Source organism: Notamacropus eugenii, chromosome 1 (genome assembly GCF_028372415.1).
Source record: "Notamacropus eugenii isolate mMacEug1 chromosome 1, mMacEug1.pri_v2, whole genome shotgun sequence".
Taxonomy (NCBI): domain Eukaryota; kingdom Metazoa; phylum Chordata; class Mammalia; order Diprotodontia; family Macropodidae; genus Notamacropus; species Notamacropus eugenii.
This window is the reverse complement of record NC_092872.1, coordinates 684,127,168-684,151,427: the sequence shown is the minus strand read 5'-3', so window position 1 is coordinate 684,151,427 and position 24,260 is coordinate 684,127,168. Positions and strand designations below refer to the sequence as shown.

At 35.8% G+C, this 24,260-nt stretch overlaps 1 long non-coding RNA gene across 3 annotated transcripts in view; it reads left to right on the top strand.

Annotated features, from left to right (window-relative positions):
- Positions 1–8,905: 8,905 nt before the first annotated feature.
- Positions 8,906–24,260, top strand: part of LOC140528303 (uncharacterized) — a 145,532-nt gene continuing 130,177 nt past the window's right edge. For 2 of the 3 annotated variants that reach the window (XR_011975136.1, XR_011975139.1), the window contains exon 1: positions 8,906–8,973. This is a non-coding gene — a long non-coding RNA (uncharacterized lncRNA). The remainder of the gene's footprint in view (positions 8,974–24,260) is intronic. The other variant, XR_011975138.1, reaches the window with a different exon arrangement.

Genomic DNA, 24,260 nt, shown 5'->3' with positions numbered 1-24,260 from the left:
TTTAGATAGGTGATTCTTGGTTGCAGTCTTAGCTCCCTGGCCCTGCTGAATGACATATTCCAAGCCCTCTGTTCTTTTTATGTGAAAATGTTAAATGTTGTGTTATATTGGCTGTGACTCATAACTGAATTGTTTCTTCCTGGCTGCTTGTAATATTTACTCCTTGATCTGGGAACTCTGGAATTTCTTTATAACATTCCTGGTAGTTTCCATTTTGGAATCTCTTTCAGGAGGTGATCTGTAGATTCTTTAAATTTCTGTTTTACTCTCTAATTTTAGAATATCAGGGCAATTTTATTTGGTAATTTCTTGAAAGAAATTCTTAGAAGGGCTCCTTTTTTTTGTTTTGATCATGGCCTTCAGGTAGAACAATAATTTTTAGTTTATCTCTCCTAGATCTATTTTCCAGGTCAGTTGTTTTTCTGTTGAAATATTTCATATTGTCTTCTACTTTGTCATTCTTTTGGTTTTGTTTCATTCTTTCTTGATTTCTCATAGAGTCATTAGCTTCCATTTGCTAGATTCTAATTTTTAAGAAATTATTTTCTTCAATGACTTTTTGTAACTCCTTTTATGTCTGGCAATTTCTGCTTTGTAAAGCATTCTGCTCCTCATTTGTTTTATTGGACCCCTTTTACAGTTTAGCCTAGTCTCTTTTTTTAAGGTGTTATTTTCTTCAGTGGTTTTTTTTTTTTTTTTTTTTGGTATCTTCTTAACCAAGTTGTTGGCTTTTTTTCATGATTTTCTTTCACTCTCATTTCCCTTGACAATTATACCTCTACCTGTATTATTTGATTTTTTGGGGGTGGGGCTTTTCCGTGGACTAAGACTAATTCATATTTTTCTTTGGATGCTTTTGATATAGGAACTTTGACTTTCTTGTCTTCATCTGAGTTTGAGTTTTGATTATCCTTTTCAAAATAGTAACTTTCTAGTCAGAGCTCTTTTTCCTCCATTGTTTACTGATTTTCCCAGCTTGTTAATTGACTGTTAACTCTGTGTTAGAGTAGGGCTCTGCTTCTAGGTTAGACAGTACTCTGTCCCAACTTCAGGTGTTTTATGCAACTGTATTCAGAGATACTTCTAGGTTCTTGTGAGTTTTCAATTCTTCCAAGATGGTGTGATCTAAGGAGAGGTGTTTACTACTCTCCTGTCCTGTCGTCTGGTCTGTGAGTTACCACAATCACTCTTTTCTGCTCTGGTACCGTGAGAAATGTACCTCCTTCATTGCTGCTGCAAACTTTGCTATGCTAGTATTCTCCCTTGCCCTGTGACTGTCACCTAGGACTGCAACTTGGATCTGAGTATGGAGAAAGCAACAGATTCCTTCCCTAGGGCTAGCAAAAAGACCCCTGTAATCTCCTTCTGACCAGTTGTTCAATCCCCTTACCACCTGTCGACTAAGAGCTCTGGAAGCAGCCACTGCTGCTGCCACTGCTGATTCAGTCACTCTCAAAGCCCACTCCTTATTTATTGGAGCCAGTGTTGTGCTAATGCATCCTGTGCTAGACTGTGCTCCACTCTTACCTAGGTATGACAGATTTTCCTGCTGATCTTCTAAGTTGTCTTTGGCAGCTGTGGGCTGAGGGATCTTGAAACTATTATTACTGCCTCTGATTCAGTTGCTCTGAGGCCTTCTTTGGGTGTGCTGAGACACTATCAACTGGATCAGCTTTGGGCTGAATTGTGCTCCTCTCTCACCTTATTACAGCAAATCTTTTCTGCTGACTTCCCACTTTGTCTTGGGCTGGGAAATTTGTTTCACTGTCTTTTTGTGAGTTTTGCTAATAGAATTTGCTTGGAATCATTTTTAAAGATATTTGGAGGGGTTTGGAGGAGTGCTCAGACAAGTCCTTGCCTTTACCATCTTGACGCCAGCTCTTCATCTCAGTTCTTTAAGAAGAGGATGTTGCAGGTATGGAAGTGAAATTAAGATTGTTTTTTGAAAAGGATTATGAATGAGCCCATAAAATTTTCTCAAATCTGGACTTCATAAAACTTAATGTTAAGATTTATTTTTGATTTAATATGCTCTTAACTGTTTACCTTATCTCCCCAGCCTTCTTACTTTGTACCAATCATGATGTGATAATACTTGAGGGCATGAGGCAATCTGCCTTAGATCTTCATTGTTGTTATTTTTCAGTCATTTCAGCCATGTCTCACCTCTTGTGACCCCTTTTGGGGTTTTCTTGGCAAAGATACTGGAATAGTTTGCCATTTTCTTCTCCCTTTTACAGAGAAAAAAAATGTCAGACAGGTTCAAGAGAATTACAAGGAAGTGTCTAAAGCCAGATTTGAATTCAGGAAGATGAGTTTTTTAAGTAAAAAAAATTGCATTGCTCTTTTTTAAATTTCTCTCATTTGTAGCCACCGAAAATCCAAATTTTAAAAGTTGTTTTTTTTTTCTTCCTACAAATTTAAAGAACTGTAGACTCAAACCAATGTTGCCCACTGAGTTGGAGGGGAGCACTCAAATTAACTGTTGGGTATTTGATAATCTCCTTTTCCCCAGTCTCTTTGCTGTGGTTTCTTATCATTCTGTTGCAGTTGCTGAGTGTTGAATGTTCGAAGTAACTTTGAGAAAGGTCAAATATCTGAAGCTGTTTTAAAGCATTATTAATAGCTGCATTTCCTGGTCCCTGGCCTGACACAAAGGTATGCTAAAATGTTGTCTTCTGAAAATATTCTGCCTCAGAATAATGGACTCAAATCAAAATCAGATGTTTTGTCCCTACACAATTATGTTTTTACTGCTATTTTACTATCTATATAGTGCTAATTGAATTTTTTTCCCTAAGAGTCTATGCCAGGCTCCCTGTCTGAATTGAATCCAGGACTCTTCTTCCATGACTCTAGCTCCCTACATTTACAAAATGCCATCTCATAGCGTATATGCTGATCTGATAAATTCTTTTGTATAGGAGATAAGGCTTTTAAATGCACAATTTAAAAAGCCAAATGGAATAGTGAAAAGAACAGTGGAGTTGGGTTTCAAATTCCAGTTCTGATATTTATTATCAAGATAATCTTGGGGAAATCATTTATCCTCCAGAGTTGTTTCTTCCTCTGTAAGATGGAAAGCCTGGGTCGGTTCATCTTTACATCTCTTCCAGCTCTTCTACGATCATGGAAAATAGAATAAAAATACCCTCAGAAAATGTTTTGGGGGTAGTTGACTTCACTAAACATATTTTGGGGGCATCTTTAATAAACCTGTCATGCAGTAGAGTTAGTTATATGTGAATGTTGCATAAATCTAGACCTATAAGGGACTGCAGAAGCCATCTAGTCCAAACTTCTCTCTCTCTCTCTCTCTCTCTCTCTCTCTCTCTCTCTTTCTCTCTCTCCATATATGTGTATATATATATATATATATATATGTATATATACATATATGTATATATACATATATATGTGTGTGTATATTATAGTATTTATTTATATATGATATTACAGTATTGTATTATAGTATATATATGTATATACATATATATATATACATATGTATATACATATATATATAAAAATACTATGACTCAAAGAGTGACTTGCCAAAGTTTTACACAGATAGTAACAACCATAGATGTGATTTGAACCCAGTTCCTTTGACTCTAGAGTTTTTTCCACTCTACTATTATGCTGCCCAGTTCGCTTAAAATTGTTTTTATAACTTTCCATATCTTACAGTCCCTCCAAGTATAATTACCACAAACAAAACAACATATGTCAGTTGAATTAAGTTGTTTCCTTATATGTAAAATAGTTGGAATGATGACCTTAGGATTAAGAGATGGACGGACATGACACCAATAATCATTTGTTCTAATATCATTTTAAAAGATTTGAAAAATCTCTTGCCTCAAAGCACACACTGAGTAAGACAGTAATACTCAAGTAAATGTAAACGTGGAAATTCCAAAGTTTGAAGTAAGAACACACTTTGTAACAAAAGTAGAATAATCTATTTCAAGATCTATTGGATATATACAATTTAATTAAATTTAATTATTTGATGTCATTTGTTGGTTACCATGTGCATCACCTTCTGACTCTCAAAACAAAATACGCACATATTACTATCAATCTGCATTTATTATCAATTACTTATCAATTACATTTAACCACCAACTAAGAATAAGTTCACTCCTCATTCTGGCTTCCAGCTCAGGCCCCACAACCATCAACATGGAAAGCAATTCCTATGGATTCAAAGCCTAGAGACTCATTCATCAGGTATCACAACTACTGAAGATTCAGAAAAGAAAATTCTTCCTGTTAGCATTCTTGGTACTCTCATAGTATTCACCATCATGAGTTTATATGACTTTATAACTGGAAATGATCTTAAAAAGATGTATTTCTATTTACCTTGATATAATTATAAAACTATAGGATATTTCCATATAATTACCTTCTCAAACCTACTGTGTGGTTTCTTTCCTATTAGAATTGACCTTTTTAAAAGCAAGGTAGTTCTCAAATCACTTTGCCTTTGGGTAAAATGCCCCTGTGACAATTTTAATAATCTTGTCAGTAATTCCAGGGATAATCTTTGTCAGTATGTACTTTATTTGAGACCAGACAGAAACAAAATAAGTGTTGTAAACACATCCAATGTTTGCTATATATCCATTTTCTCAAGTTTCTAAGTGAACAGATATGGGCTGTTATTCTATGGTTCTTAATACAATATTTTTCACACATTAGATATTTAATTAATGCTTATTGACTTAACACTGTCATGAGTTCACCAAAAATAAGTCATTCTATACTTTTGAACTTGAAACTGGCAAATGTGAGTTTAAATCCTGGTTCTGTTATTATGTATTTCTGTGATCTTTTTAAAATTATTTAAATTCCTTTTGATTCAATTTTCTCATTTTTAAAGAGGAAATACTGGATTTGATGTCTGTGGAGGTCCCTTTCAACTCCAGAGGCAACAATACAATGAAAAACTTGAAGAAAGGTATCATGCTCCATCCCATCTCTTCCCCTGCCCAGGATGCTTACTCCAAGTTTGTGTGAGCCATCTTCTTATTACATGAATTCTCATTTGCCCTAAAAATCCTCCTCTAGGCATATTCAAGTTCGCTACATTTTTTTTTTTTACTAGAATCAACATGGTTTAACCAGCGAGTGCTACCTTTCTTAATGCAATCAAAGTTCACAAGACTTTTTTGTCTCTGGTCACATTCTGCTCTCAGTTAATTTGAACTTCACTAAAACCACTGGATCTTTTATTCATGTAAATTCCTCTCTTATCAATCTTGATTTTTTAGATGATTTTTAAAATACCATGTACCTTTGCTAAATTTCACTGTAGTGCATCAAATTATTTTATAACATATTCAGTTCATCAAGACAAACAGAATGGAAAATTGAGACAAAATTCTCAATAATGATTTTTTTTCTTCGGAAAACCGTCCCAAATTTCACTCACATAGTATGGTTACAAGATAAAACATTTTAAAATACTTTTCCCTCTTTATTGTTCAATAGATTCCTGATTTATGTGATTTGTTAGCTAGACATGTATAATAAACCAATTCAAAGCCCTCTAAGCTGGCACAAAAAGTTCAAATAGAGATTTTGCACAGATTTATATACATTAAAATAAAGCAATAAAAATGATATAGAACACAATGTGGGATGAGATAATCTAATTTCTTATTTGTAACTTTCTGAGTGAAAAGGGGAATTCCATGAAATCAGGTAATTTATAGGAAAAAAAAACTGAAGTCTAATAATGGAGTTTTTTTCACAAAATGGAGCAGTTTGGTTCTAATAATTCCCTCCTTTAATCCTGGAGGGGCTAGTTCCCCTCCTCATGGATTGCTCTCTGTAAGTTCAATTAATAATGTATTCATAGGTTCATTATTTCCATTATGCACTAAGAAATAAGCACTGGGAAGGACTCTTGAATAGTTTAGAACAACAGGTGGTACGGAATCTAAAAATAACAATGATGCATAAAAGTGAAGAAAGTCCATTTACCTATGTAGGCTAATATGTCACTTCTATAAATTCAAATAAATCAAAAGAAGCATTCCACTATAGGTCACTTGGTTTAGGTAGTTGCATTTCTGTTATAAACTTTTGGATTGTATGAAAGCTTGTCATGATTTCTTGATTGGTAAATGCAGAAACAAGATTGATTGATCATAGCACAAGTGCCTCCTCATGAAGGTATAATAAGGCCTGAGAGTACATGGTTTTGTAAAACCATTTGTGTGAAAGAATTTACCTCAGTTTTGAGAGAGGAAACAAATATGCTTGTTACTTGGACAAATTTCTTAATTTCAGGCGAGAGATTTCTTCAGCCTACTCTAATACTGTGATCCCCAGAAAGAAAATAGGGACCAAAAGGATCTTTATCTCTCACTCATATTCTTTCACGGTATTTTGGATTATATTCATATCCCCATTAACTATGGTCTCTTTCCTTTTTTGACATTTAACCACCATGCCGCTGAGTTTTTGGTAGTATTCCTTCCCACTAGTCTTATGGTATGATTTAAGACTGATACTGGCCAGGCCCACTAGGCAATACCACATGTTCCAAACCAATTCAGGGAAAGAAAGGAATAACCTTTACTGTCATAAACAAAGATTGGTCCAGGAACTATTAGTCACCAAGGGATTTCTGAAGAGTGATATTTAATTCTCCCAAAGGTTCAATTGTTCTTATAATATAAATTTGTACAGAAAGTTGTATCATACTTGATCCAGCTAAAGCCATTATGGTCAGTCAAAGAAATGCATTTAAGTTTCTTGTCTCTAATCCCATTAAAGAGGCAGATTTTAGTATAAATGAAATGTTCTCCTTTTACAATATCAGTAAAAGCAACACTGGATCTACGTATATTCAAATTTTCTAAACCTACATATCTTTAGGACCTTACTTTGCTGTTACACAGAAATGAAAACTTGGAAGGGGAAAGCCAACTACAAGTGATATCATCCTAAATTTAATGGCATCAAAGGTCTTGTTAAATTTGAAAATGGCTTTTCTGTTATAAAATTAAGTCAGTGATATTGGTCTTGATTTGTTTTCTATTTTCCTTCCAGGGTCATAAATACCACAAGTGGCTAAAGCAAAGAGTATAAGAACCCATTTCAAAGGTGCTGCTTTGGTATACCCAGAATCAGTGTAATCTGGTGGTTGTGGGAGAATTTCATTTTCACTAATGGAAAGTCCTATTCATTGATCAGAATCACCATGGCTATGGGTCACAAACCTTGCATTTTGTAGCTCAGTTGCTTAAAGATGATACAAAACATGCCCTACATCACCATGAAGTTTGCTAATTACATTAAGACATTCCCAGGACTCTTGGGAGGAATGGAATTTGGAAAAATCAACTGGTAATAAAATGAGAAATAGCAAAATTTCAAACAATGCTAATGGCATTGTAAAAAGAATCCATTTTCCCATAGTTGACAGTTTTTTTTTCATTCTCTAACTGGGAAAGGAGAAACACCCAGATGACAGTATTAAGACAGCAAAGCAAAAAGATTTTTGGATATATTGCTCTTACCTGAAACAGTATGGGGCAGGTTTTAGTTGGACATGATATATCCAAGAGTCTTTTTCTCTGACCTTGATTGGAATTGTGGTGGTCAGCTGTCTTTGGAATGTACCTTCCCAGGCAGGTTGAGTTCTGCTAGTCTGCTGAAAATATTTGACCGAGACCTTAACTCCAGGGGCAAAATCAAGTAGTGAAAATTCCAAAGGCCCAATCTGTACTGCAGCACCTGTGTCATGAATTTCCCTCAGTCTATTTTATAATTTCTATATATAAGAAGCCACAGAAGTATCTTCTCAAAGTAATTATACGTATACTGGGGAGAAAGGTTTTGGCTTTATAGAAGAATGATCAAAAAGATTTTCAAGAGGATGAAGATGTAATCTCCCCCCAATCCCTTGGTCTGCTTCACAGATAAAATAAAGAAAAGGGACATACTTCAGACAATTTAAAATGTGTTTCAGAACACACATTTACTAAACCAGGTCTGTACTTCTTTATTCAAATGTTCAAGTTGGCCAGAACTCTGGGGATTTTATGTGATATAAAGCTTAGGAGACACCCTAAGACAAGAATAAATTTGAGGAAGAATCATGTCACTGAAATGAGCCCCTCCATCTCAATCAATACTAAGAAGAGGGCCAAACCAGGGAACAATCTCTTTTTAGAATTATTTTAGTCACAAAATTCACTGTATCCCTAGAACTGAGAAATGCCTTGATCTAATGAGTGAGCTGACCAAAGAGTGAGAGAAGCAGACTCTATAGTAGGCAGACATAGGTATGCATATGAAATCATTTTGCAAGTACAGAAAAGAAGTTTATAAATTAGAGAGTGACTGTGAAAGCTATAGCACAGAATGAGCTATAGCACATCTGACAAGTACGACAAGAAGCACAAATACATACAGCAACAGGGGTAACACAACAAGTGACTCCAAATTGTATCAACAATTCTTTGTGCAAAATGTCACCCCTTATGGATAGACATACCTCGTGACAGAAATTCTGAGAAAGGAGTGGTTTGCTTTCCACAGTCACTGACACCCTAGATACCTGGGAACCATAGATATCTGTATGAAATAACATTGTTTCCACTTTGCATATCAAATTATTGTAAGATAGGGAGAAATTAACACTGTCAGAATCAGAAAGATGAAACACATGCAAAGAGCCTTCAAAGGCACCAAGTTTTGTGTTAGCAATAAGCACTATTATTACCTCTTGAAACAGGGCTGGTACCATTAGTGTGGGCAGGACAAAGGACAATGACCAGATCACTAGGAAGCCATAAGGTAGGTAATAGTTCACTGAAGTACTGTGAGGTCACAAAGATCTTACCAGAAGATCTTCACCCATAGCATTCCAGTAGAATGACAAACTGCAAAGCTGTAGCAAGAGTCAGAGTAAATGGTTGCACTTCGGGAGTCAAAAGGCAAGCTTATGTAAGTACAATCAGTTCAGCAGCTTAAATGCTGAGGTTAGGTGGCAAAGAGGATAACCTGGTTAGAGACTGTGGCAGCACCAGTTGCCTTCTCTCATAGAAGAGGAACCATTAGTATATAGATCATGGTAAGGATTCTGTAGGGAGTGTGTCAGAAAGGTAATTACACTGTCTCTCAGCCATGAAAACAACAAAGAAACAGTTGTAGAGTTGTCCCTGTGAGCTAGGAGTACCAGAAAGTCTTGTGACCAGGTTGACAATTGAATTGAATATTTTAAAACCACGGTGTTTTTTTTTTTTTTGTTTTTTGGTTTTTTTTGCCCAGTAAAGTCACTTCATGTCTAGAAAGTCTTTGATTGGTAAAAGCTTGAGTTAAAGCCTCAGCCTCATGATGGCACTACCCTACAAATGGGGTCCCTAAAACCAAATCATGTGTCTTTTCATCTAAAAGAGTGGTGGCTACTACTGCCTGTAAGCAGAGTAGAGACACTGAAGTCACTGAATCTAGCTGAGTGGAGTAATAAGCTATAAGGCAAAGAAAGGATCCAAAGGATTGTGTAGAGACTCATGATGTTACATGTATAAAATGAGAAAAAGGCTAACTGTGATCTGGAAGTCCCATCACTTCAATTGATAACAAAGCTTTCTTGGGGTGTGCAAGGGCAATAAGATGCTCTGCTTCAAGGTGCAAAGGTTCTGAAATGTTATCTTTGGATAGGAAAACCAGAGGTTTAATAATCTCACCACAGGATGGATTGCACTCGCAGCTTTTCCCCAAATAAAACATACAGTTTTTTGGCCTTAAAAATTGACAGTTATTGACAATCTTGTATGTGCTTTAGAGAAACAGTCAATGGTACTAGAAAAAATGAAACTGAGGTTCTTCACCTGGAGGTGGTACCACTAAGTTAGAAAACTTATGACCACTCAGATGAAGTTGGAGAAGAGAAGGGTGCCACTAGTAGATCATCAATGTACTTAACCAGGGAGTTCAGGGAAATGATGGAAGCTAAGTCTTATTGCAATATTTGAGAAAATAGCTTAGGGATTCCTATGTACACTTGAAGCAGATGAATTCATGGCTGTTGTATATTCTTCTAGATGAAGGCAAACAGATACTGAGTGACTGGGTATAGGGGATCAGAAAACAAAAAGCTGAGCAAAGTTCAATAACAGAAAAACAGATAATCAAGGAGACAATGATTGTAGGATTGGGAACTATTGGGTTCTTATAACATAAGCATTAATAGTACATAAGTCTTACACAAAGTGATAAATAGGTTTGCCATCAGGACCTGGCTTGGATTTCTTAACAGGAAATATTGAAGAATTACAAGGGGATTTATACAGAGCCATAGTACTTTAATCTCTTAGAGAGTCAATAATGGATATAATGCATTCAATGACTTCCCTGGTAAAGGATATTAAGGAATGGATGGTGGGAACCTCCCTTAGTCTTGATGGTGATGGGGACAGTTAATTTTAATAATTCTTCATTTGAGGATGAAGTTATCCATAACAAATCAGACATATCAAATAGAAGACCTAGAATGACGCCAGAGGTATTTTGGGCATTCTGAATCAATTGAGGGAACAGAAAGAGTGCTCAAGGAGTTGCAAGGACAGAGATCCATTTGAGAGCAGGAAATAATGGCCATAAGTTTAAAAGAAAGAGAGAGGGAATAGCTTAGCACATTGACAGAACTAGGAATAAGTAAAAAAAAAAAAAAAAAAAAAAAAAAGAATGTTCTACTGAAAGAGGTTTAATAACAACCATCTTGGGAGAGAATTTGGGGGTACTTTCAGGCTTCCAGAGTTCACTATTCTGAGGAGACATAAAGATTAGGATAGTTGGGACAAAAATATCCTCATGCTGAAGCTATCTGGGAATTCATCCAGGGCCTTCTCTATTTCTCTTCCTTAAGTGTCACTTCTTTCTATATTCTCTGGCAATGTGTGTGTGTGTGTGTGTGTGTGATAATTAAAACATTAAACCATTCCCCCACTTCCCTGACATCTCTTAAATGGGAACTTGGAGCTGCTTGGACAGGGTCCAAGATTTTTTGAGGTTTTGAATTAGGTTTCTCCTCTTTATCTCTCCCTTCAAAACCATATTGAGCAATACTTTTAAGTGTGCCAATGCTTTTTCATGCCATCTAGGGCAACTCTTATGAAAATATTTTTGCATTTCTGACTCTGATTGACTGTCATATTAAGGATTCTTTCATCTTGTGGGTTGAATGGGTCTAATCCCACATACTGATTAGTACTCTTATGTAGACTGTCATAAAAGTGATTAGGAGTTTCATTTTTTCTTGGAAAGTTTCTTAGAACTTACTCCAGTAAGAACTTACTCAGGCAGATAGCACACGCATTTCCATGCCCTGATCAATCCTGGTATACTCATGAAGTTCTTATAATGACCAATTACAAAAACTCTTAGAGCCAACAAGTACTCCTGCTATTAGGGTTTATCTATTTACAGCCTCAAAAGTGGTAGTTCTTTCCTCTGGGGAGAGTAGTCTCACTTAAATCAGTTATATTTCTCCAGGTAGAATTAGAAACTCTAAACATGACCTGGAATCAGTTTATAGAAGCCCCAGAAATGTCTTAAAATTTAAAAGTCTCTCCTCCCTGTGGAGAAATCCGAAGGACTGAAAAATTGATGACTTCTTATGGATAGCAGATTATCTAGTAGGTTCGATCAGGTATAAGCTTTTGTAATAGAGAAAGCAGCATGTTCCTCAGGTTCAAAGGAGAGGATAACTCTTACTACAGTAGGGTAGGAATATGAATGGAGTAGTGGAGAAAGAAGGAAGAGGGAAAGCCTATCTAGTAGTGTGTCTAGTAATATGCTGTAGAGAAGCCAAAGTAGCAGAAAGAGTGGTGCTGGATTGAAAAGACTAGATTAGAACATACAAGTCAGGATATAAAGAAGGAACTCTTTTAGGTGTGTGGGGCACAGTCTACTAGATATAGTGGTCCAGTAAAACCAACATTGCTTTGGAAATAAAGGTTTTCAAGGGCTAGCTCTAATTTCTTCAATTTGAAATAATGAAAAGTGACGTATTGGGAACAAAACAAATTACCAGATGAATCTTTTGAAGTTTCAGACCAAACTTCACATAATTTAATTGAATACGTCTTGATCATTCCTGATTGAAATGGGAGCATCTCCTTGTCTCAAGATATATTTTTCCCCCAAGGGAAAATAAAACTTTAAAAAAATAGACTAACCCAAATGGCAAAAGTGATCAAAAAAGTCAATGCAGAGAAGTATACCCCAAAAGGCAGAACTGACCAGATGGAAAAGGAGGTCCAAAAGCTCACTGAAGAAAATGATTCCTTAAAGAATAGAATGGAGCACAAGGAAGCTAATAATTTCATGAAAAATCAAGAAATTATAAAACAAAAACAAAGGAATGAAAAAAATAGAAGACAATGTGAAATATCTCAATGGAAAAACAACTGGCCTGAAAAATATATCCAGGAGAGAGATTTTAAAAATTATTGGACTACCTGAAAGCCATGATCAAAAAAAGATCATAGATATCACCCTTCAAGAAATTATCAAAGAAAACTGCTTTGATATACTAGAACCAGAGGGCAAAACAGATAGTTAAAGATTCGCCAATCACTTTCTGAAAGGAAAACTCCTAGGAATATTGTAGCCAGATTCTAGAGTCCCCAGATCAAGGAGAAAATATTGCAAACATCCACACAATAAGGATAACAAAAGATCAAACAGTTTCTACATTAAGGGAACACAGGCCTTGGAACATGGTATTACAGAGGTTCAAAGAGTTAGAATCACCTATCAAGCAAAACTGAGTATACTACTTCAGGGGAAAAATGGACTTTCAATGAAATAGAAGACTTTCAAGCATTCTTAATGAAAAGACCTGAGCTGAATAGAAAAATAATCAAGAGAAGCATGAAAAATGAAACAAGAAAGAGAAATCATAAAGGACTTACTAAAGTTGATCTGCTAACATACCTACATGGAAAGATAATATTTGTAACCCTTGAGCATTTTCTCAATATTAAGATATTTGAAGGGAATACACACACATGTACATATACATATATATACACATATATATGTATGTGTATGTATATGCATGTACTTGTATACATATATGTATATAAATATGTAGAGGTCACAGGGTGAATATGAAGAGATGGTATCAAAAGATAAAATTAAGGGGTGAGAGAGGAATATATTGAGAGGAGAAAGGGAGAAATGAAATGGGGTACATTATGCCACATTAAAGAGGAAAGAAAAAGGTTTTACATTGGAGGGGAAGAGGAAGGAGATGAGAGGGAATGTATGAACCTCACTCTCATCAGATTTGGCTTAAGGAGGCAGTAACATGCACACTCAGTTGTGCATGGAAATCTGTCTTACCATATAGGAAAGTAGGGGGGAAGGGGATGAGGATGGGATGAAAGAAGGGATGGCAAATGGGAGGAGGAGATAATCATAACCCCACAATTTTGAGGAGTGACAGGATCAAAAAAGAGAATAGAATAAGTGGAGGGCAGGATAGGATGGAGGGAAATATAGTTAGTTTTCCACAAAATGACTGTTATGGAAGTGTTTTGTATGACTACACATGTATAATCTATATTGAATTACTTGCCTTCTCAATAGAGGTGGGTGGGGAGGTGGGAAGGGAGAAAATTTGGAGCTCAAAGTTTTAAAAATGAATGCTAAAAATTGTTCTTATATGCAACTGTGAAATAAGATATACAGGCAAAGGGGTATAGAAATTTATTTTGCCCTGTGAGAAAATAGAGGGGAAGGGAGTAAGAAAAGGTAGTGTTGTGAGAGAAGGGAGGACAGATTGGGGGAATGGGTAATCAGAATGCACACTGTCTTGGTGGGTGGAGGGGAGAGATGGTGAGAAAATGTGGAACTCAAAATCTTTTGGAAATGAATATTGAAAACTAAAAATAAATAAATTAGGAAAATAAAAAAGAAAACAAGGATATGTAGGGCATCTAATAGAGAAAACATTTTTAAAAAACAATACATACTTTGAGGTCCAAAAAAGAAAAACAAAACCGAAGTCCCAAAATGGAGTTTGTTCACAAAGTGAAATCAGTTTGGTTCCCCCCAGAGTAGGGAATTGGTAGTCTGCCACTAGATTTACCACCACTTCTGTGGTTTATCAGTTTGTGAAAAACATTGGTCCTCCAAAGTGTCTCTGGGGAACCACTTAATTCACTTTCAGGACAAAGCACCAAAGAAAAGTTTTGTAAAGCAAGAAGATATGATAACAATAATGCTTCTATTTCTTGCAGTCCTAGTAGTAGAGGGGATTCAATGGAATACTAAACTTATTCAAGTAACAGAACAGCTATTTCGATGTACCCTCTTCAGAGACTTGTAGACTAGATGAATGTTTGTTTTGTTTTGGTTTTTTTGGTAAACCTGGGGTAGGAATATCTCTGTAAACTTTCAAAAAAGATGAGGCCATATTTGTTACCTTCCTGAATAGGAAAGGTCCAGTCTTCCACTGGGTATTGCCAGGTCAGCAACTGATTCAAGCTACTAAAGTGGAATGAGAGAATCATGCTTTCTAGCGCTGGTTTTGAAAAGGGGGTGTTAATATCTAATATTAGAGAAAACAAAGCACATATAAATGTATTTGAAAATAATAAAAGACCAAAAATATAGAAACCAAAGCTATTCAAATTTTTTCTACATACAAGCAGTTTTGATTCTATCACTCCCCGTTTTAAGAAACTTCTTTATTATAGCAAACAGCATCCAGATGTCTTAGATTGTGATTCAAGAAATTCCTGTTATGATGATTTCCTGTATGCAAATTTTTGTCAAATCATTTTTTTTTCTGAAAGGCTGAGTAAACTATTAGTCGGGAAGAATGATCTGGATATAGTTTACCTATAGTAAAAAATTGATAAAATATTTCAGACAGTTCTTGTGGAGAAGATTGAAAGACGTGAGCTGTACCATAATACAATTAATTGTTTTCAGCAGTGTCTGGGTTTCTGGGATTGAAGAAATAGTCTTTAATATTCAATAGAAACGTTGTGAGAGGTATCTGGTGGAGTACACCTAGGGAGCTTTTCTCAGTCCTATGCTATGTATATGCTTTATTAGTGATTTGGAGAGTAGAGACATACATGTATGCTCATCAAATATACAAAAGGCACAAAATAAAGCCATAACAGTAAATAATAGGGACAACTAAGGAAAAAAATCTCAAAAGACTTGAGAATGTGATTGAATTTAATAAGATGAAAAGTTAATTGTTCCATTGGGTCACCTCTACTAACTCGCAATCTTCAAGTATGATGATTTATGAGAGTTGTCAGCTTATAGAAATGGTTTTCTCTATACATAGTTCACATGATCCTCAGAAAAACAGATACACTGCTTCTTTGGAGGAAGCATCTTTCAAACTTTTATACCTTGGCCAGAGCTGCTGCAGCTTGTTTTAAACAGGCATTACCTTTAAGGCTTCAAAATTATGTCCATATTACAATGCAATTTCTAAGGTAATTCATGAAAAATTGATTCTTGAAACAAAGTAAAATCAAATCAAGCCTGTCAATCAGCTTCATTTGATCTTATAAAAAATAGGCTTGTATGCCTGAAATCCTTCTTTTCAAATGTATACACTGGCATTTCAAAGACACTGAAGCAATTTTTTATGGTTTAAAATAAGTCTTTCTATAGATTTGATGTTGTCCATTTTTTAATCATTTCTTTAGAAGTTATGGAATAATTTGACAAATTACTGAGAAAATAACAGATTAGTATCTTATGGTACAAAATTTTTATGACATCTTTCCGTTAAAGATCAATAGTATGAAAGATCCAGTATTCCAACTTGTCTGCTTGCTTTGGGCACTGCCAAGGTGACCAGCCCCAAATCTGAGATTATCCTGAGAACAGATTATCTCTTTGCTTCAAAATCCATTTTCTGCATTCAGGAAATTGCCCTTCAGCCTGTAAAACATGAAAAACTCACTTTATGAAACTGCAAACAGTAACATGATGGATGTAAATCTCACCAACAATGTAATTTGCATCAATTGTTAGTGTTACATTTCTGTCAGACTCTAGTAAATTCACTTTGTTTTCCAGAGCAGTAGTAAATAAGCTCTGAGATTGGGAGTAAAGTTATTATCACATCATAGCCTATCAAACAATGTAACTTGCCATTTCTGCCCACATAAATGATGGTGGCATGGAAAAATGGAGACATCCATGGAACAGTTGTGTTCTTCGCATTCAAAGGAGAGGCAGGTTGGAGCAATCGAAAGAACAATATATTTGGCATTGGATAATTAATTTAAAGCCTTGGCTCTGCCACTTATTATCTTCATACCTCCTTTCTGATCCTCTATTCCTTCATCTTTTAAAAAGGGTAATGATATTTGCACTGCGTAACTCAGTCAGCCATTGTATGAGCCAAATGTGATCATTAATTTAAATTTTTCTAAGTTTAACAGACTTTTGTCAATGAGAATGTTTTTTAGATATAGATGGAAAGTAATATACATGTTATACTGATAGATGTTTTTGTAAAAATGCACACACATATGCATACATATCATGAAAATTGGAATGTATGATTCATGTTTTAATAATAACAACATATCTGTGGAGTGCATTAAGGGTTATAAATACTTTCTTCAAAACAATCCTATGAAGGAGATATACACACATCTTCTCAAAGGCATTATAGAGATTAATAATGAGTTTTAGGCAAGCTAGAATTATAGTAATCAAAAATAAGTTCAGTAGTTCCAAGTTGGAAATAAAAATAAAAACAAATAAAAAAAAAGCTAGTTTCTTTGGAGGAAAATTGTGTTGATCATTATATAGATAGGTGTATCTATACCTATATATCTATATATCTCTATGTCTTTATCTATATATTGTCATGAATGACCATATAGTGTTTTGCTTGACCTTGATCTTGAGAACATCACTTGCTTTCCAATTCTTCCAAGATTCTCATCTGATATAGGGATTATTCATTTTCTGTCTAATTCCAGAGAGAATTAGTAGGATAAATTGATAGAGATTTAAGAAGAGACAGTTTTTGGGTATACATTCTTTCCAAAGTAGAATATACTGTCTATAGAGGTAGTAGATTCCTATTACTGTTTAAAGGTGAAATGGTCAGCTCAAGGAAATGCAAAAGATTAATCTATGGGATAGTATGTTGGACTAAGTGCCTTCTGTGGTTCATTTTGTGTTTAAGATTCAATGAGTTTTTTTAAGATCAATAAGAAAACATTTTTGTCTTCATCACAGTTATGATCTAGTAGGAAAAATAAAATGTGCTATTTGTGATGAGACATAATGTGGTGTGTCAATAAAGAGTGGCAAATAAGGCACTTGTATGATTACTTTAAATAATATAGACCTACAATAAAGTGCTATCTTGTCACTTATTGTCAAAATCAGTTTCTATAAGTTTGAATATGAGCAGCAGTTTGTATCTGTAACCATTCTGTCATGTTTTCAACTGATATTAACATTTTTTGAGATTCTTTGGAACCTTGAATTTCTTTAGCTTATTTCTATCCAGATAATCTAGAAAACAAAAATGGTATTAAACATTTCACCAAGGTGCTCTAGCTGTACCAGGTCTAAAACCGTACGATAAAGCAGCAATCACCAAAAGTACTTGGTACTGGCTAAGGACTAGAGTGGTGGATTAGTGGAACAGTCTAGGTAACCAAAACACAGTGTTCAATGACTATTGTAATCTACCATTTGATAAACTCAAATACTCCAGTTTTTGGGATAAAAACTCACTATTTGACAAAATCTACTGGGAAAATGGGAAAACAGTATGGCAGAAACTACACATAGATCAACATCTATGTTGATCTATGTAAGATCAACATCTTACAACTTACACCAAGACAAGGTCAAAATAAGTACATGATTTAGATATAAAGGGTGAAACTATAACCAAATTAGGAGAACAAGAAATAGTTTGCCTATCAGATCTATAGCGAAGGGAAGAATTTATGACCAAATAAGAGATACAGAACATTATGAAATGCAAAATGGATAATTTTGATGACATTATATTAAAAAGTTTTCCACAAAGTCAATGCAAGCAAGATTAGAAGGGAAGCAGAAAATGGGAAACAATTTTTATAAACAATTACTCTGGTAAAGGCCTGATTTCTAAAATATATAGAGAACTGAGTCAAATTTATAAGAATATAAGCTATTTCCCAATTGATAAATGGTCAAAGGATGTGAGCAGGCAGTTTTCAGACAAAAAATATAAAGCTCTCTATTGTCATATAAAAACATGCTCTAAATCACTATTGATTATAGAAATGCAAATTAAAACAAATCTGAGATACCACATCTTGTCTATCAGATTGACTAACATGACCAAACCAGAAAATGATAAAAGGAGAAGATGTGGGAAAATTGGAACACTAATGCATTGTAGGTGGAGTTGTGAACTGATACAATCATACTAGAGAACAATCGGGAACCTTGCCCAAAAGGCTATAAAATTGTGTATACCTTTTGATCAAGCCATACTGTTACTAGGTCTGCAACCCACAGAGATCATAAAAAATGGAAAAGGACTCATATGTATAAAAATATTTAGAGCAGCTCTTTCCAAAAAATTGGAAATTGAAGGAATATACCATCAATTAAGGAATAATTGAATATACAGTAGTATATAAATGTAATGGAATAGTATTGTTCCCAAAGAAACAGTGAGTAGACAGATATCATAAAAATCTGATAAGACTTGCATGGACTGATGCTGAGTGACATGAACAGAACTAAAACACTGTGTGCAGTAACAGCAATATTGTGCAATGACTGACTTCTTTAGATTTAGATTTTCTGAGCAATGCAGTGATCTAAAATGATTCCAGACCCATGATGGAAAATGCTATGCACATAGAGAGAAAGAACTATGGAGTCAAGGTGCAAATAGAAGTATACTGTTTTCTCTTTTTGGTGATTTTTTTCCTTTCTTATGGTTTTTCCCTTTGTTTGGATTCTTCTTTCACAACAAGATTAATATGGAAATATGTTGAATATGATCATACATATATACCCTGTATCAGATTGCTTGCCATCTTGGGTAGGAAGGCCTTGAGGGAAAAGGGAAAGCTTTAGAACTCAAAATCTTATAAAAGCACATGTTGAAAACTACAAATAAATAAATAAAAAGTAGTTTATCAGCTATCTTATAAACACATAGGCACATAGGGCCTTTTATGTGCAAGTTAAATGGAAATAGATTAGAGTTGCATCAGAGTCCACAGAGAGTTATGATGTTTTCTGGTGAGCAAATACCACCCTAAAAACCTAGAAATTCTCAGAAACTTATAGTCTTTCCTTGGGCAGAGCATGTGGAGTTTGTTTTCCCATATTGTGACTCTACTTACATCTCTTCTTTCTAAGCAGTATTTTTACTTCCAAGGACTCTTCTCAACATTTTTAGATGTCCAAGGTAATGGCTGTTTTCCCTACCTCTAAAATAGTTCCCTAGAGTTCTCAGGAAGTGGTAGGAGTTGCATCCATTGCAGGGCCTTCTAATGACTACTTCCTACTATTCAGTTAAAAATATTGCTCTGTTTCTCAAAATTCAGCCAGAATGTAAAACAAAAATCCTTCCTAGTGAGCTGTGCAGTATAGAGGGCAGAGGCCCATGACTATGTTTTTATTTTTCTGCTTGCTACTCTCCCATCTTGAATAGCTGAAACATGACAGGGAAATCTCTCTCTCCTTTCTTCCTTTCCTTGTCCCTGTCCCTGTCCCTGTCCCTCCTTCCCTCCCTCCCTCCCTCTCTCTCTCTCTCTCTCTCTCTCTCTCTCTCTCTCTCTCTCTCTCTCTCTCTCTCTCTCTCTTTCTCTCTCTCTCTCTCTCTCTCTCTTTCTCTCTCTCTCTCTCTCTCTCTCTCTCTCTCTCTCTCTCTCTCTCTCTCTCCCCCCCCCCCTCTCTCTCTCTCTCTCTCCCCCCCTCCCCCTCTCTCTCTCTCTCTCTCTATCTCTCTCTCCATCTCTCTCACACACACACACACACACACACACACAAACATCTTTCTGGCCCATTTTTTATAATACATTTTCGATAAAAGAAAAAAAAAACTTCTTTATATTCTTGAGTCAACTTACTTCCTCATATCTTTTGTTTGCTGGGGAACCTACAAACCTTGATTTTTATAGGTATCTTTTCTCTGTCTCTTTGCTATTTTTATTCACAAGGGTTTTTCTCACATTACTGTGCAATTATTTGATGTCTGATTTTTCTGATTAAGGAAGCCTGCTTTTTCAGCAGTACTGTTCAGCTTCAGTTTCTCATGGACCTGGTGCATTACTAGGGATCATCCATTTAGGGTTTTTCCCTGATAACAGATATCCATGTCCTTGGACTTTTGTACCCTGTAGTCAACACATGGGGTGGACAGTAAGAGGAGAAATCACTGGATCCTAAAATTTACCCTTCTTGACTAGTCATTTCGTAGCTATTTTTAACTGTCCAGATGTTTTATTTCCAGTTTTCCAGGGGCTGTTCCACTAATAGAGGTACCACAATGGATTCAAATGTCACATGCAGAATTTGGCATTGGGACATAGTAATTCAGTCATGAAAAGTAATCTTGATTCTTATATCCTGGCATTGAAGTAATCCTCAAACTACTTTCAAAAGCAGGAGTTGTATTTCTATGAGGAAGCCCCAAGGCAGTTGGATCATAGATATTTACATATGCTGGCCAACAGGGATTAGTTGGGAAGAGAAGTTCTATCACTCAGATCCCCTCTTCTTCTCCTTCATGGACCAGGTTATGAACAGGGAAGAGAAGAGATCACTGAGTCTATTGATTTCCTTTGAGAATTGACAGGGTATTGTTGAATTAGAGTAGATGGTTCCTCCTCTCCCTGAATCCTCTTCCCTTGGAATTTTCTCCATGTCACAGAACAAATAGGCATTGGTTAGGCAGGCCTTTGTATGTTTTCTCACTAAAACTGTATTCCTTAGTGCAAATTGGTATCTCCCTTCATGTAAATTTAGAGTCATACCTCTCAATATATCTCTGCCAATGATGTTTTCAGGAATGGGTGCAATTACCAGGGCATATTCTCTCTTAGGTAATTGTTCAATTCTCATTGTTAGTTTGACTTGTCTGGCTGAGATTTCAGGCCCTACTAGTCTTGTGTTGGTAATAGGTGTTCCATATTTAAACTTATTATGGCTTCCATGTATAAGGGAGTCCTCTGCCCCAGTACCTATTAATGTCCTAGTCATAGTATTCAATACATTTTTCTAAAAGATGGTCAAATTGATATGGGGTCCATAATCCCATTTGTATATTTCTTTAATCTGATCTGGGGCTTGATTTATTTCCTATTCTCCCTGAAGGTGTGACAAACTTGTATACAAGGATTCAAGAGAATCTGTAGGCACAGTTCTAACTTCTCTATTCCCTCTAATATCAAGCCCTTTTTCTCAGAACATTTTGTATAGTTCGTTAGTTGGAATATCATTTATTCCTCCAAAATTACCCCTACTCTCAATAGAGTAGTAAACAATTCTTTTCTTATCAATCCATATTAACTTTGAATCTTCTGGTTACTTATGATTTTCTCTCCATGAAATTTATCCTTTTCCCAATCCCCTAAGTCAAGTAACTGTGAAATATTGTCCAGCACCTCCAAAAGAGGGTGCTCTATCTTCCTAATTAGGAGAGTCACAATTAGGCATTTATAAGCAGGAGTTGCTTTCTTCACTATGATATGTCTCTGGGAAACTGTTAAGAGGGTATCAAAGTAAATATTTGCATTTCCAATCATTATGACAGTCTTTGTTACATTCTCCTTTAACTTTTTCATAGTCACTAAGTGACTATGAGGATCTATCTCCACTAGGCCACATTAAGTCAGAAGCATATTGCCTATTACATCCATCTGCAGCTAAAGCTAACAGTTCAATTGAATTGTTACCTTGTTGCACATGGTAATCTCTAAAAACTTGCTGTGCAAAAAATTTTGACTAATATCTATGAATTTCAAGCAATCAACACTATGTATCAGTAATCCTTTGGTCCCTTCATCACATATTCTCACTATCCAAGATATTAACAGTTCTCCTGTCCTTGGATGAAACAACTCAAAACATCTGTGACCTTCTGCTGTGTAAAGTCCTTAATTATCTCCCTAAACAATGTATTGACCCCCTGGATCTCCTATTATTATCTTAGTATTGGGCATGTTTCTGCCTGAGAAGCCATCTCCTCTAACATTGTTTCATTTTTCTCCTCTGATTTTGTTACATTTTCCTCCCATGCACTCTCCTGGCAGTTGCTGTGGTACTTAGTCTCAGCCTGTACAAGGCCTGCATGGACCCTCCTTTTTTGCAGCTTTTTGATTCTTTTTCTGAGTTAAATGAATAATTTTTTTCTTCTACTGCCTGAGACCCTCCAGCTTGCTCTTTAAAAGAAGAATGTGGACGCTGAGAATTCCCATGCAAACTAGCTAATTCTTTTTCCATCTGATTTTTTTTCCTTTGGAAGCTTGTCTCTCGTTTACACATTATATGGCAACCTATTAATAAAATCCAGCTTCTGATGCACCTACTAGTTCTTTCCCTAGTTTTATTGGTATTACTTGCAAACATCTTTATAAATCTCTAGGTTCTCCCTTCATTAACCGCAGTTTCCAGTTTTCACAAGTTCTGGTCCTTATGGCCCATTCCCTTGCTAAGGAGTAATAAGGGAAATTCTCCCATGATAGGATATCCATTTCTTCCTCTAAAGCCCTTCTCCCTCCAGATAGAGATTTTATACCCTGCGATCCTATTCACAATGCCAAATGTATCGCTAAGGTAACATTCACAGCACAGATAGTGTGTATAAATATGTTGGCATAGTTCTGAATCAAAAAGTATAACAGACTCCATATAGAAGGCAGAAGAAAAACATTTATTCAGAAACAAGAAAGCCAAATGCCAACACCAGAAAAGTGAAGCCATCATAGCAACAAAGAAGTCATTATCATTGCAGGGGATACCTCCATTCTCAAGCCTTCCACCTAGCCCTGCTGGGACCTTCTCACAAAGAAACACTCACAGTCCTAGCGGTCTGCTTGTCTGTGTCTTCTCTCTCCCTCTACTCTGCTTTCACTAACTTCCTCCCAGTTCTGCTTCACCCTTCCTGTTCCACCTATTCAGCAAGCCCCTTCCACCTGGACTTAGACTTCCAAATGATTTAAGTAGATCCCATAAGCTTATTAATGGATGTGGAAAATCTTTAAATTAAGCAAAAATTCATTTGTCTTGGCTTTTGTCTCAATTAATTTTAAGTTTCTTCATACCAGGCTGCAGAAGCATGACAGCTTCTCTAGGTATGGTTGTAGACTGCAGTGACAAGCTTTCTAGTAGCAAGTAGTGCTCAGATACTTCTTATGGCATCACACTTCATCCCATCCTACCCCCTACCCACCCAGAACCATGAACCATACTTAACCTTCCTTCTTTTGTCTCTGACCAGACAATTCCTCTTGTTACAACCCTGTATCTTCCTAATTTGCTTCTTCCTTCAACCCAAAGTCAATAATCTGGGGTTTAATCTTCTTTCCCGATGCAAGTGTTAATTCCTAGATATAAATGTTTATTTTACAGAAAGCCAGATCAGCATGGTCCCTTGTCATAGAAATATTGCATTTAGTTCATAATTTGGTGTTACCCATGTGTTGCTAGCAGTTCTCCCTCCTCTCACTTCTTCGAGGTTGTATAATATATCTCCCAAAACTCATTAGTATCCATAGATCCTTCTATTCATTATGAAGCCCTGGAAATGCGGAAGAGATGAGAAATAGAGGAGGAACCATCATCCTTCATTAGAGAAATTCCAGCCATTTCTTTTCTATCTGTAATTTTCCTTGTCTTAGATAGGTTCTATAAGTCTATAGTAGGACATGTATCATAATGTAGAAATATACATTTAAAAAATAAAAAAAAAGCTTGTTAAATAATCTCCATGATGGGGCACTAATGAGTTTAAATTTTAATGTGGCTTTTGGAAGTAAGATTTTGGCATATTATTCTTGGATGCACTTCCATTCTGACCTCCATCTTTACCAAAAGGTATTCCAGAGTTTTAGATCAAATGGGAGAGGATGCTTCCTGTTCACAAAAAGCAGTTTCTAGTATAACCTAAGTAGTGGTGGCCCTGCTCTTTCCTCTGATTGTGTGCAAGCTCAGCCCTTTCCTCAGGTGTAGATATTTGTATCAGTAAGCACTCCAACATACAT